The sequence below is a fragment of the Bufo gargarizans genome, chromosome 6 (genome assembly GCF_014858855.1).
Source record: "Bufo gargarizans isolate SCDJY-AF-19 chromosome 6, ASM1485885v1, whole genome shotgun sequence".
Classification (NCBI taxonomy): domain Eukaryota; kingdom Metazoa; phylum Chordata; class Amphibia; order Anura; family Bufonidae; genus Bufo; species Bufo gargarizans.
This window is the reverse complement of record NC_058085.1, coordinates 265,555,418-265,570,835: the sequence shown is the minus strand read 5'-3', so window position 1 is coordinate 265,570,835 and position 15,418 is coordinate 265,555,418.

Genomic DNA, 15,418 nt, shown 5'->3' with positions numbered 1-15,418 from the left:
TTACAACAGTTTGCATATGTGCCTCCCACTTGTTAAGGGACCAAAAGTAATGGGACAGAATAATGATCATAAATCAAACTTTCACTTTTTAATACTTGGTTGCAAATCCTTTGCAGTAAATTACAGCCTGAAGTCTGGAACGCATAGACATCACCAGACGCTAGGTTTCATCACTGGTGATGCTCTGCCAGGCCTCTACTGCATCTGTCTTCAGTTCCTGCTTGTTCGTGGGGCATTTTCCCTTCAGTTTTGTCTTCCGCAAGTGAAATGCATGCTCAATCGGATTCAGCTCAGGTGATTGACATGGCCATTGCATAACATTCCACTTCTTTCTGTTAAAAAACTCTTTGGTTGCTTTTGCAGTATGCTCTGGGTCATTGTCCATCTGCACTGTGAAGCGCCATCTAATGAGTTCTGAAGCATTTGGGTGAATATGAGCAGATAATATTGCCCAAAACACTTCAGAATTAATCTTGTTGCCTTTGTCAGCAGTCACATCATCAATAAATACAAGAGAACCAGTTCTATTGGCAGCCATACATGTCCACGCCATGACACTACCACCACCATGCTTCACTAATGAGGTGGTATGCTTTGGATCATGAGCAGTTCCTTTCCTTCTCTATACTCCTCTCTTCCCATCACTCTGGTACAAGTTCATCGTGGTCTCATCTGTCCATAGGATGTTGTTCTAGAACTGTGAAGGCTTTTTTAGATGTCGTTTGGCAAACTCTAATCTGGCCTTCCTGTTTTTGAGGCTCACCAATGGTTTACATCTTGTTGTGAACCTGTAATCACTCTGGTGAAGTCTTCTCTTGATTGTTGACTTTGACACACATACACCTACCTCCTGGAGAGTGTTCTTGACCTGGCCAACTGTTATGAAGGGTGTTTTCTTCACCAGGGAAATAATTCTTCGGTCATCCACCACAGTTGTTTTCCGTGGTCTTCCGGGTCTTTTGGTGTTGCTGATGCGTTCCTTCCTTTTGAGAATGTTCCAAACAGTTGTTTTGGCCACACCTAATGTTTGGGTTTGTTGTGTTTTTTTCAGCCTAATAATGGCTTGCTTCACTGATAGTGACAGCTCTTTGGATCTCATCTTGAGAGTTGACAGCAACAGATTCCAAATGCAAATAGCACACTTGAAATGAACTCTGGACCTTTTATCTGCTCATTGTAATTGGGATAATGAGGGAATAACACACACCTGACCAAGGAACAGCTGAGAAGCAAATTGTCCCATTACTTTTGGTTCCTTAACAAGTGGGAGGCACATATGCAAACGGTTGTAATTCCTACACCGTTCACCTGATTTGGATGTAAATACCCTCAAATTAAAGCTGACAGTCTGCAGTTAAAGCACATCTTGTTTGTTTCATTTCAAATCCATTGTGGTGGTGTATAGAGCCAAAAATGTTAGAATTGTGTCAATGTCCCAATATTTATGGACCTGACTGTATAATAACATATAATTGATGTGCAATTTTTCCTTTAATTTGCATATAATTTATACTTCATTATAACATATAGTTTCTGTATATATAGCTCCCCACTAACACAAAGACCTGGAGTGAGCAGGAAGCTGTTGCGCCACAATCTGTGCCTGAAATACGCCTTACCTTTAGGCTACATTCACACTCGCGTTTTGGGCGGATCCATCATGGATTTGAAAAAATGGATCCGTTACAATAATACAATTGCATGCATCATGAACGGATCTGTTTGTATTATCTGTAACATAGCCAAGACGGATCCGTCATGAACTCCATTAAAAGTCAATGGGAGACAGATCCGTTTTCTATTGTGCCTGATCCATCCCCATTGACTTACATTGTGTGCCAGGACGGATCCGTTTGGGTCAGTTTCGTCAAGCGGACAGCAAAATGCTGCATGTAGCCTCCAGAGCGGAATTGAGACTGATATAAAACTGATGCATTCTGATCGGATCCTTCTCCATTTAGAATGCATTAGGGTAAAACTGATCCGTTTTGGACCGCTTGTGAGAGCCCTGAACGGATCTCAACAACGGAAAGCCAAAACGCCAGTGTGAAAGTAGCCTAAGATAGGCGTATTTCAGCTTATTTAATGACCTCCATAATCTTTAGCTTGCATGTACATTGAGCTTCCTTCTGAGTCCATACCAATGATGTAACAAAGAAAGACATAGCCTGCAGTGAATACAAATGACTGGATTTCCAAGTGTAAATTAAAAGTTAAAGCAGAGAGATTTGAATATGTAATCATTACGACTTCTGTAAATTGACACATTGTAAATCTCCTCATGTTACATTTATTTATTGAAAAGATCATTGAATTTGTAATGAATTTTGGAAACTAAATTGTGTTTAGATGGCAGAAGCGCCCTACAACCGCCAACCCTGTTATAGAGCTTTGTAATGATAAATGCAGAATCAGGAGGGGTGGCATCTGGGGTGCGGGAAACAAGGTCTTTGTCTACAGATATGCTGACTTCATGTATTTCTATTTAGTTGTTTATTTTTACATATTTTATATATGGTTGTCATTATTACTTATTAGTTTTCACCCTGAATATAATTGATGTCCATGTGTTATGTAATAGGGAGTGTATATGCCAGGAGTATGATTGCTTATTCATAGTGCAGTAGGGCAGCATCAACTGAAAATACAGCCCTGATTGCAGTTTAGATTTTATATACAGCTTTCTAGAAAGCTGACTGGCTTTGGATATACTGAAATATTCTTTATTGATTTCTAGATTACAAATTAAAGGGGTTGTCCGCTTTTACATTGATGACATATCCTCGGGATAGGTCATCAATATAAGATATTCGGGGGTTCAACTGACAGTACCCTCGTAGATCACCTGTTTGAAGAGAAGGCAGCGCTGATATGAGCTCTGCCTTCTATTCATTCTTCACCTGCTCAACACCGCAATTGCAGTGGTGAGCAGGTGCAATTACAAATATGGCGTCACCATTCACTTCTATGGGACAGCTCTGTCTGTTCAAGTGAATACTACAGAGCCGTCCCATAGACATGAATAGGGATGCCATTACTCCTGCTCACCACTGCAAATTGCTGCAGCGAGCACATAAACAGAGCAGAGAAGGCAGAGCTTATATGAGCGCTGCTTTCTCTTCAAACAGCTAATCTGAGGATAGATCATCAATATTAAAAACAGGACAACCCCATTAATTAAAGGGGTTGTCTCAGTTGAGCCAATAGCATATATCATTTAAACAAAGTCAAAGGGGTTATACTGTCATTTATACTGATGACCTATTGTCAGGATAGTTCATCAATATCACTTGAATTGTTGATTACTTGTAATTACACTACACCACCGCTCCACAGGAGATGATGGGCAGTGTAATGAAGAGGAAGCAGAACTTGCATGGAGTGCCACCTGCTCTTCAAACTGCTGATTGCTGGGGGTGCCCATCAGATATTGATGACCTATCCTGACAACCCTTTTAATTCAAGTAACTTACTAATGTATTGTTATTGTCCATATTGCCTACTTTGATTTATTTTCCCATCACATTATACACTCCGTGTTTCCAGGGGTTGCGACCACCCTGCAACCCAGCAGCAGTGGTCGTGCTTGCAAACTATAGGAAAAGGCACAGTCTCTCTGGTGGCTGGGACCTATATCCTCAAAATAGGTTATCATTATCTGGTCGGTGGGGATCTGACACCCAGGACCCCTGCGATCAGCTGATTGAGAAGGCACCGGCGCTCCTGTGAGCTCTGAGGCCTTCTCCGTGCTTACCAAGCACAGTGCTGTACACTTTATAACAGTTGTGTTTGGTATTGCGCTCAGCCCGACTGACGTAATCACGAGAGCCAATACCAGCAATGCACACAATATTTCTACTTGGGGGCATAACTACCTTAGCCAGCGGCAAGCCATGCGACTGCTATAGGGCCTTATGGAGTCTTAGTTGGGATCATCCCCTCTTCTACTGGAGGTGAAAACTTGGTCAGGACTGCCCTCTGATGGAACAACTTTTAGCAAATGAGGCAGTGGAAAAAATGGCCCAAGGGTCATCATTGAAAGGGGTTTAGGCAGAAACCCTTATGTCCTGTCTGGAGGGCCTGGTTTGATCCTTGCCATGGGGCCCTTTACTCCTCTATGTACGCCACTGTTTCTACTACCAGCACTACCACCACCATTGCTTGCCTTAGACAGATTTTGAGCTTGCACCAAGTGGCATCACCTGCTCCTGAGCCACAGTTTTGTAGAAACAAATAGTCAATTGGACAAAGTCTACTTCTATGATATACGGCAACTATGAGGCAGACATGTCAGGTTAGTTACACGATTCTGTGATAAATGTGATTGTTGTAATAACCTTTTCAACACTGTTTTAGAATAAACTGGCCAGTTGGGCACTACAATATAACAGTGAGTGATGCAAAACATGTCAGGTTCACTACTCTGTGACGAAAGGGATTTTGTAATAAAATCTTCAACCTTTTTAGAAAAAATTGTGCAATTGGACAGAGTTCATTACAATATAACAGTGAGTGATGCTGAGCAACATGTCAGGTACACTAGTCTTATCAACAGATGTTTTAAAAAATACTTTGCAATAAAAAATTAGTACTGTACCTTTAAATATTGTTGTGCCATCAACAGAACATTAGTGTTGAACGAATCAAAGTTAACGAGGTGGACTTCGATCCGAATTTCAGGAAAAATTTGATTCACCTCGAAGCTGAATTTCCTTGTGCTTCGTGGTAACGAATTGATTTTCCCTGAAATGGCGGTAAGAATAAAGACAATCATACTCACCTCATCCATTTGAGCGCAAGAGACCACTAGTTTGGTCTTTTGCAAGTACTGATGTATTCCATCGTCAAAGAAGTTTACAAGGACAAGAGGTAATAAAAATTACAAAAATCACAATATAGCAGCGATAAAATAAATACAAATCTCAAAAAAAGGCAAAATGTATTAAAGAAAAATGTAACAGTAAGGGTGCATTCACATCACATTTTTTGCGGACCCATTGACCGTATACGGAACACAAAAAAACGGCCCGTACACTCGCAAAAAAAAACTTTCGTTTGAACTAGGCCTTACTTAGCATATTTATGTCTGTAGGTCATTCTGTTCTGACAAGTCAAGTCCTCCACATTTCTCTACGTCCGGGCCCCTCTTGACACAAGTGTGACTGCTCAGCCTATCACTGGCCACAGTGAACTTGCCTCAGCCAATGATCTGCTGACCTGCTCAAGAAGAGACCATCCATGATGTAGAGACTAGGAACTGGGTAATTGCCGGAACACAAGCAGCAAGGCCAAAACTGTCTGCTCCTTCAAGGAGTTAACATTAACATTTAAAACATGAATTATACTTGATTAAGATTCTCCAGTCTGGGGCTATTTCAGATTTTTTATTATAATGTGATATTTTTTCCAGTTCCCCCCACTTATTTTGGGGCAAAAATGTAATATGTCTTTATATTTGATGCTCCTTAAAGATATTTTCCTTCATTTCTTATTATTGGTTATGAACTAAAAATAAGTGAACACTTATTTTGTTTTCGTAAGAACAAAGTTTTCAAAGTTTTCCAGAACACTTTGGGCACTTGTTTAAAATACACGCTGTCAGATTTTATTTTGCTTGCTTAGTTTTAATTATTAATACCATTGTATAATTAGGCCTAAAATCAGCAGACACCTTTCTACTTATCCTGGCTGCAGGATAAACTGAAATCCAACTTCCCTTGTGACAGTTCCCTCCAGCAGGTAAACAGAGCAAAATTTAGAAAGTTACATTCCACCTCAGATCGGAAAAGTTTGCTGGCAAAACTGATAACGGATATTAATAAGTGTTGAAGATGCAGATCATTCAGCAATGGCATCCACTGCAGATGTCAATGCCCCCTGCCCTTGCTTCTGCTTCATGGCATCGCATTCCTCCATCCTCAGTCATTCACACTTTTCATGATAGAGTATATTTAAAAAAAATCTTGCTGATTTTCAAGCTTACAAATAATGTAAAAATCGAAAATTTAGCTGCTTTAGAAGCATTCTTATAGGGAATCTGGCAGCAAATCTTCCTATAGGCAACCTAAGCCAAGGCTATAGAGTTCTGCCTAAGGCCTCTTTCACACGACCGTATGGCTATTTCAGTGTTTTGCGGTCCGTTTTTCACGAATCCGTTGTTCCGTTTTTTTGTTTCCGTTGTGTTTCCGTTTTGATTCCATTTTATACAGTATACAGTTATTACATAGAACAAATTGGGCTGGGCATATTATTTTCAATGAATGGTTCCGCAAAAAAACGGAATGGATACGGAAGACATACGGATGCATTTCCATATGCATTCCGTTTTTTTTGCAGACCCATTGACTTTAATGGAGCCACGAAACGTGATTCGCGTCCAAATATAGGGTATGTTCTATCTTTGCACGGAACGGAGATATGGAAACACGGAAACGGAATGCATACGGCCCACAAAACTGAAAAAAAAAAAAAAACGGGTAGTGTGAAAGAGGCCTAAGGCTTATATTTGCGTTTACTATCTTTGGCAGGCCGTTTCCGCAGGGAACAGCCTGCCAGAGATGTCCGGATTCAGTGCTGCTAAAAGCTACCGGACACCCACCTGCCCTATTCACTAAAATGGGAGGTGGCGGAGATCTGGTCACAACCTGGCAAATATGCTTAGAAGAGGCCGGATGGAAACCGCTTTGCTGCAATTCTCGGCATATTTGCAGAACAGCCTGCCGGATCTCTCAAATGCAAATGTGAAAAAAGGCCTAACACAATTTAATATAAACATACCTTTGTTAGTATAATCCATATTTCTGAACTGCAGAAAAATAAGTTTATTTCGTACGCAAATGAGGTGCCAAGATGCCATGCAGGGCGGGTATAACTGTTATAGGAGCCCAGACACACCGTCTGCCAGAGCCCATGCTTTCCGTCATGATCTTCCTTCAATTCTGCCTAGCTCGGCGCATGTGCAGTAAGTACAATTAGGCCGATGCCCACTTCAGGGCAGTCAATTTTGCTGAGGGACACCGCTGACCAGCCGTACAGAGTTGAAAGCGGATTGTGACGTTGCAGTGGAGGGGGCAGACTGGATGGCGCAAGGAGAGCTGCAGGGAACAAGTAAAGAGGCGGACATGAGCTCTTAAGGTAGCTGGGCTTGCCAACAAAGGTATGTTATTTTAATTGTGTTTGCAAGCACTATATCGTTTTGGCTTGTGTTACATATAGTAAGACTAATTGACTGATTCCCTTTATAGTGCAGCCCCAGGATCATGGAGTAAACTACAGGGAGGTACTGGCCTACATGTATGTGAATTTAGCTGAGGCAGACACTGTCTGTGCAGTCTCTCTTACTGTGCCTGTCTTTGAGTTACTGCTCACTCCTCCCCCACCCCTCTCTATAGACTTGCATTGACATGTGTAATCTGATCCTTCAGTGAGCTGGTCCATCCTGGACAGTTTCAAGAGAAATTTGAAAGAGAAAAGCATTTAACAAGTGGGGTGGGGGTGGAGGTTGAGAACATCAGAACTAGACAGTCCTCTCTAATAAGATATATTACAAAGTTTCTTAGGGTCGCTTGTACTATTGATTTATGTCATATTGTGTGAAAAGTTATCGAACACTTAAAGTTTTTTTTTGACATAGCTAATCAGTATCTGATCGGTGGGGGACCAACACCCGGGACCCTCACCGATCAGCTGTTTGAGAAGGCTGGGCACTAGCAGTAGTACCGCAGCCATCTCTCTGCTTTTTCTAGGCCAAGTGACGACATGTTCATGTGTCACGTGAAGTAGGAGCAGCTCAGCCCCATTCAATGTGAACGGGGCTGAGCTGCGATACCAAGCACAGCTGTTATACAATGTACGGTCCTGTACTTCTTGAGCTGAGAAAAGGCTCAGAAATAGAACCAGTGACTTCTCAAAACAGCTAATCAGTGGTGGTCCCGGGTGTCGGAGCCCCAACGATCACATGCTGAGGATAAATCTCATTTAAAGGCATAAATGGTCCAAAATTCTTCCTCAACCCTTGTGTACATCTAATTTTCATCTGTAGGAAACGTTCCGAGAAGGTGATTGCTGCTAAAGTAGGATCTAAGGTTCATTCAGTTCAAGGGTTCACTTACTTTTTCTCTCTGCACTGTGGATGTTTACTCAATGTGTTCAATAAAAGACATGAACGGTAGAGCTGTTTGCCTGTTAGTAGTTTATTTAGATCGTGTTTTTCTATAATTATGAATTCGATAAAAATGCGACCACAGTTATCCAGGTAATTCCGAAAGGTTCACTTACTTATTCTCGCAACGGTATATATTTTTCACATACACTTATAAGACTCAGCTAAATGACAGCAGCTGGCGCTGATAAGGAGCAGACAAGGCTTGGAGTTATTTCCTACGTCTTTCAGAAGGCTTCTTGGAAGATCAGATAGAAAGGAGAAGTATATTTTCCTTATAATCTTGGGTTTCAATACCGGCACCTTGTCATTTGCTCCCTTAATGAACTTGAACTGCCGGCTGTGGATGCACTTTGGAGAACGAGGCGTTTTCTTGTAAGATCGCTATCCTGCGGATGCCGTAATTCTTAGATTACAGTTCAAAAGGGTGAAAATCCCAGAAGAAAATAAAACACCGTAAAGACAAATGGCTTCTGATAAATTCTCTTTACTTCTTGATTTCTCTTCTTTTATTGCTTCTTTGTGGCCTGTATCTCTTTGCAATCTCGCTCATCCAGCCGTGTAGCCTCCGAGTGCTGAAGCCTTTACCACGGAGAAGAAAATATATATGGACGGCCAAGTGCGGCCTGAGAGATACGACTCCGAGGTAATAAAATGGATTTTTTCATTGCGGTTTTAACTTATTATTCATCTCTTGCTGTCATATTTATTAATAAAAGAACACAATCGCTTCTCCTGCATTCCCCTGCTCTTTATGCCGGGGCTTGTGTTTCAAGATGGCTCTAATGGAGCACTAGAAGACGGATTTATTTAGAGTAGATATGTGCACTTTATACAAATTTCACTCCAACCAGTGTTCAGGAGGACTGGCTTTATAGAAAATAGCTCCTTAACCCCTTAGTGACCTGTTTTGGGCCTTACAGACCAAGCGTTTTTCTTCCTTTTTTCATCGTCGCGTTCCAAGAGCTATAACTTTTTTATTTTCCCGTCTATATAGCTTTATGAGGGCCTGTTTTTTGCGGGACAAGTTGTAGTCTTTAATGGCGCCATTTTGGGTTACACATAACTCTCTGATTAACCTTTATTAACTCTTTCTGGGAGGGAGATGGTTTACGTTATAAATTTTGCGCTGTTCATTTTTCAGTATAAATAACATACTATCTTTATTCTCTGGGTCAGTACGATTATAGTGATACCAAATACATATAGTTTATTTTTACGTTTTACTACTTTTTGGCAATTTTTTTTTAACCGTAGGGGATAATTGACCTGATATTTATGTAGCCTGGGTTGTTACGGACGCGGCAATACCAAACATATGGGGGAATATATTTTTTTTTGTAATTTTGTTTCATTGAAAATCATATTTTTTTATGGGATTTTCTTTATTGAATAAATGTTTTTTTTTACCACTTAATAGTCCCACAAGGGGACTATAACGGACAGCTTTTTGATTGATTTTAAAATGCAATGCATTATCCCTATGGTGCATTGCATTTTAACGTCAGTGCTATTCTAACATTGACCAGAGAGGCACAGCCTGCTGAAATTACTCAAGGCTCTGGTCTGGGGCCTACATGAGACCCCTGCCAGCCTTCACACACATCGGCACCCCGTGATTGCATTTGCGGGGTGCCGATGGGAGACAGACAGAGTCCGTTCCCTCTGTCAGCACTTTACATACGGCCAGCGCCATTGCCCACGGCATGTAAAGTGTTAAACAGCCCGGATCGGCACTCCTGCTGGTCCAGGCTCTTACAGCAGGGCTGTGACTCTCACGTAAAAAAAGTGGCGGCCCAGCCTAAGGCCCCTTACCGCCGTAAAAAGGCGTATGGGTGGTCAAGGGGTTAAAGGGCATTGGTACCTATGAAACTGGCTGACCTGTTGCATGTGCACTTGGCAGCTGAAGACATCTGTGTTGGTCCCATGTATATATGTGCCGTCATTGCTGAGAAAAATGATGTTTTAATATATGCAAATGAGCCTCTAGGAGCAACTGGGGCATTGCCTTTACACTAAGAGGCTAAGCTCTCACTGTAAATGCCATGACCTCTGCACTTTGATTGACAGGGCCAGGCAGTGAAAGCGTCATCATGCTTGGCCTTGACTTCTCCTAAACTACAGAGGGCACGGCAGTTGCAGAGAGCAGATCCTCTAGGTGTAACGGCAACGCCCCCATTGCTCTTAGAGGCTCATTTGCATAAATGTTAACATTATTTTGCTCAGCATTGCAGGCACATATGAACATGGATCAACACAGATGCCTTTAGCTGCCAAGTGCACATGTAACAGGTCAGCCAGTGTCATAGGTGCAAATCTTTTGCCCTTCAAGCAATGATCAAAGTAGGGAGCCTGGTGTAAATTTTAGACTATTTAGGCTTGTTTCACATACTTATGCATATATTATCTCCGGCAAGCTATTCCTACAAGGGAGCAGCCTGCCAGATCCAGCACTGCTGGATGCTAATTGACACACTTTATAGTAAATGGGACCAGCAGTGGAGATACGACCACTACCTGGCAAACATGCCGAGAAGCGGCCGATGGAAAACAGCTGCGTGCATCAGTATTTGAATATCCATATCGCAGCATATTTGCTGGCTTGCGGCTGGATCACCACCGGTCCCCATTATAGTGAATGGGGACAGACGGCGATGCATTTGCTTCTGGCGATGCTGAAATGCAGAGAGATCCAGTAGGCTGTTCCCTAATACCACCTAAATGCCTCCATACAGTTTCCAAAAAATACAATATAAGGCCCACACAAGACAGCCATATAATGCTGTATTATAACAGTCCACATAATACAACCATTCAACGCGCTCTCTCATAGAGTACAGCACTATGAGATCAGTGTGGAGCAGGAGCCAGAGAGAACTGTGAGGCTGTGAGTTTACACAGTGTATGAGCGAATCTATTCGCAGATTCAGATTTTTTAGGCACTGAATCGAACCAGAATATTTTCTGCTTCAATTCGGATGAATCTTGTAAAACGGCGCCCAGGGCATAAGCAATCAATAACGTTTTGTGATCACCAGGCATGAGGTAATTGCAGTCAATTGCGGCCAAGCAATAATCGCAATTTGCAGAGGCAACGATAAAAGTAGATACAGTTACACGTGGTGCTGTATCAGACCGAGGGGACGAGCAAGGGAAAATGAAAAAATGATTGGAGATAGGAGCTTTTTATAAAAAAAAAACAATCTGCATTTTAGAGGACTAGAGGTGGTTATATACCAACTTTCAGGGGGGCAATTTGAGCAACTTTGGTTCGGAATATATATATTTTGACCCAAACCCAAAAATTTTAAAAATTAGTGTAACCCGAAATAAATGGAATCTTGGAAGATTTGCTCATCTCTAATTGCTGTTCACCCCCCACCACTCTGAAGACTGCCAGCATAGATAGCTGAGTGAAATATTCAGTAGTTCATTTTCAGGTTGGCCCTATCAGTGGTGGCCCCTAAGAAATGTCACTGGGCAAATGCCCAACTTGCCTTCTCCTTCCTCTGCGTGCATACATCTTGAACTCCTTGTGCCCCCTGAGAGTGGTTGCAATGCCGATGAGGTTTTATCTCCTACAGTCTCCATTTCTCAATGTCTTGAGAAACAGCAGGGCAGTGATGAATAAGAAATATTTGCTTGGGTGGGGGTCCGGAGCTGTTCCAGGTTTAAGTGAGCTGTAATACAGTGAGGAACAGAAGTATTTGAACACCCTGCAATGTTGCAAGTTCTCCAACTTAGAAATCATGGAGGGGTCTGGAATTTACATTGTAGGTGCATTCCCACTCTGAGAGACAGAATAAAATAAAAAAATTCAGGAAATCACATTGTATGATTTTTAAAGAATTTATTTGTCTTCAACTTCTGAACATAAATATTTGAACACCTGAGAAACAGCAATAATTCTGGCTTTCAAAGATCTGTTTCTGTGCCTTTAAAAAGTCCACCTCTACTCCACTCATTAATCTAACTTAGTAGCACTTGTCTGAACTCTTTAAAGACACCTGTCCACCCCACAGTCAGTCAGACACCAACTACTACCATAGGCAAGACCAAAGAGCTGTCAAAAGACACCAGAGACAAAATTGTGGACCTCCACAAGGCTGGAAAGGGCTACGGGGCAATTGCCAAGCAGATTGGTGAAAATAGATCAACTGTTGGAGCAATTGTTAGAAAATGGAAGAGGCTAAGGACGACTGTCAGTCTTCATCGGACTGGGGCTCCATGCAAGATCTCACCTCATGGGGTATCACTGATGATAAGAAAGGTGAGGAATCTGCCCAGAACTAAAAGAGAGGAGCTGGCCAATGACATGAAGAGAGCTGGGACCACAGTTTCAAAGGTCACTGTCGGTAGAACACTACGCCGTAATGGTTTCAAATCATGCATTGCATGGAAGGTTCCCCTGCTCAAGTCATCACATGTCCAGGCCCGTCTGAAGTTGGCCAATGACCATCTGGATGATCCAGAGGAGGCATGGCAGAAAGTCATGTGGTCATATAAGACCAAAGTAGAACTTTTTTGTCTAAACTTCACTCGTCGTGTTTGGAGGAAAAAGAAGGATGAGTTGCATCCCAAGAACACCATCCCTACTGTGAAGCATGGGGGTGGTAACATCATGCTTTGGGGTGCTTTTCTGCGAAGGGGACAGGACGACTGCACTGTATTGAGGAGAGGATGAATGGGGCCATTTATTGTGAGATTTTGAGCAACAACCTCCTTCCCTCAATCAGAGCATTGAAGATGGGTCGTGGCTGGGTCTTCCAACATGACAACGACCCGAAGCACACAGCCAGGATAACCAAGGAGTGGCTCCGTAAGAAGCATATCAAGGTTCTGGAGTGGCCTAGACAGTCTCCAGACCTATAGCCAATGGAACATCTTTGGAGGGAGCTGAAACTCTGTGTTGCTCAGCGACAGCCCCATAACCTGACAGATCTAGAGGAGATCTGTGTGGAGGAGTGGGCCAAAATCCCTGTTGCAGTGTGTGCAAACCTGGTCAAGAACTACAGGAAACATTTCACCTCTGTAATTGCAAACAAAGACTTCTGTACCAAATATGAACACTGATTTTCTTAGGTGCAGTGCAAAGCAAATAAAAAATTCTGTCTCTCAGGGTGGGAATGCACCTACAATGTGAATTTCTGACCCCTCCATGATTTCTAAGTGGGAGAACTTGCAAAATCACAGGGTGTTCAAAGTCTTCTGTTCCTCACTGTATAGTCACAACAAACTTTCTCTCTACCCCAACTTTTTGTACCTATTGCTGTCCCTTTCATTTAGGCATACTTCTTTTTTAACTAAACTTGGGTCAGCCTGAGCTGTGCTGGTGATGTGACCGATGACATCACAGAGTGGTTGTGTCCTCAAATCTCTCCAAATATTGTACATCTTTTTTGCTCTCTCCTGGATCAACAAGGGCAAACTACAATTTAATTTTATTTCAAATAGGAACAGGCTGTTTGGAACCAAGGTCAGCCATTTTGAAATTATGAAGCTGAGTCTTCTGGTCACCAGTCACCCAACTATACATACAGACGCTTTCTGCTCATGTCACCCTTCTCCTCTATCTTTATGCTACGTCTGTCAATTGTCCATTATACATCGCTTGTATCTGTGGTTACGGCCACTCTGCAATCCATCAGCCATAGCCGTGCTTGCAGACTTTAGAAAAAAGTACTGGACTGTGCTCACTCCCACGGTCCTGGCCCCCAGAGAGGCCTGTGCTTTTTCCTATGGTGTGCAAGTACGACCACCGCTGATGGATTGCAGGGTGGTCGTAACCCCTGGATACGAGCAGTGTAAAATGTGATGGAAAAATGAATCTATCCAGTGTTGGAGGCAATATGGACAATCACAATACATTAGTAAGTGCCTTGCATTAACTTTCTCTACATGATAAATGCCACTTGATGAAGTGAGACAACCCCTTTAAGTCCAAAATAGGCTTCGTCCTCAAGAGGTTAAAAGAAATGTATCACCAAAAATGTTACCTGCCAGTTAATACCAGATAGTAACCCATCTCCTATTTTCTAATCTCTTTTTATTTTCTGATTGCAGATTTTTTATTCTACTTCCTGAACATGATTATGGGGGGCGGCCATCTTGCATTTACAAAGTATTAACACATTGCTTTATGACAGCCCCGTGGGCCGTAGACACAATGGACAGGAGAGGACCTCATTGACTTCTATGGGAGAGTTTTCTAGGCATGTTACCTATGCAGAGGTCATTGTACAAGGAGAGAATAGATAAGCTTTTACAATCACCTATTGTGAATGGTGGATCATGTCTTATTCCATTCTAATCCTGCCTGTAATGGTATCATTTCTGTGTATAGATAAGCAGATAACTGCAGTAAACTGATCTGTATATAGACCAAGAAGTGGACCCTATTATTAGGCTTAGTGGCCAGTGCAAATACTGCAGGATGTTATGGTTTACGTTTAAAGGTTTTATAATGACCTCACCTGCTCCCCGGCGTCCGCATTGCTCCAGACGCCCCGGCTCGTCCCCGTCCCTGCCTGCTATTGGCTGCTCCCTCATCGCCACTTATGTTTTGATCTGAGCGACGGCGAGATGCAGCAGTGACCGTGCAGGGAAGCGGATGTCGGTGGGCTGGTAGGGCCTGATCATTTGGGGGGGGGGGGGTCATTATTTTGGTTGGATAAGCCCTTAAAATATAGATATTGACATGGAAAATTAAAAAGAACTTCACTAACATTTAAAATATATATATATATGTTAAAAATAAAAATTTTAAACAATAGGTCATTTTCTGATGACACATTTCCTTTAAAATACAGCACAGGACGTCACCTTCTTTTTCCAGCTCATTTCACTCCACAGCAGCTTCGCCCAAAGGACCTTCAACCAGATCTAACTGCTCCTCAATCTCCTCTGAAATGGCAGCCACGTCCCCTGACTGTCCCAGGCTCCAGACCCTCAGTGGAAATAAATTGCATAAGCTGAAGTAATAAATACTCTCAGTGCTGCTCCGCCATGTAACTGAATGAGTTAGTCCGTCCTCCCCCCCGGAATCAGCACAGGGCTGCAGCTCCCCCTCAATGGCCCACAGTTGGCACCAGTCAGAATGCAGTGTCCCAGGGGGTCAGTAGTGTATGCTGGGCTTTGTAGTGCAGATTGACCACTAACCTGGGATCCACTGTCGTCTTCAATTGGGGCAAATACAGGAACAGGCAGATGTTAAAAGTTTGTGACGCCAGTGTCAATTAAACGGTGACACGCCGTGTA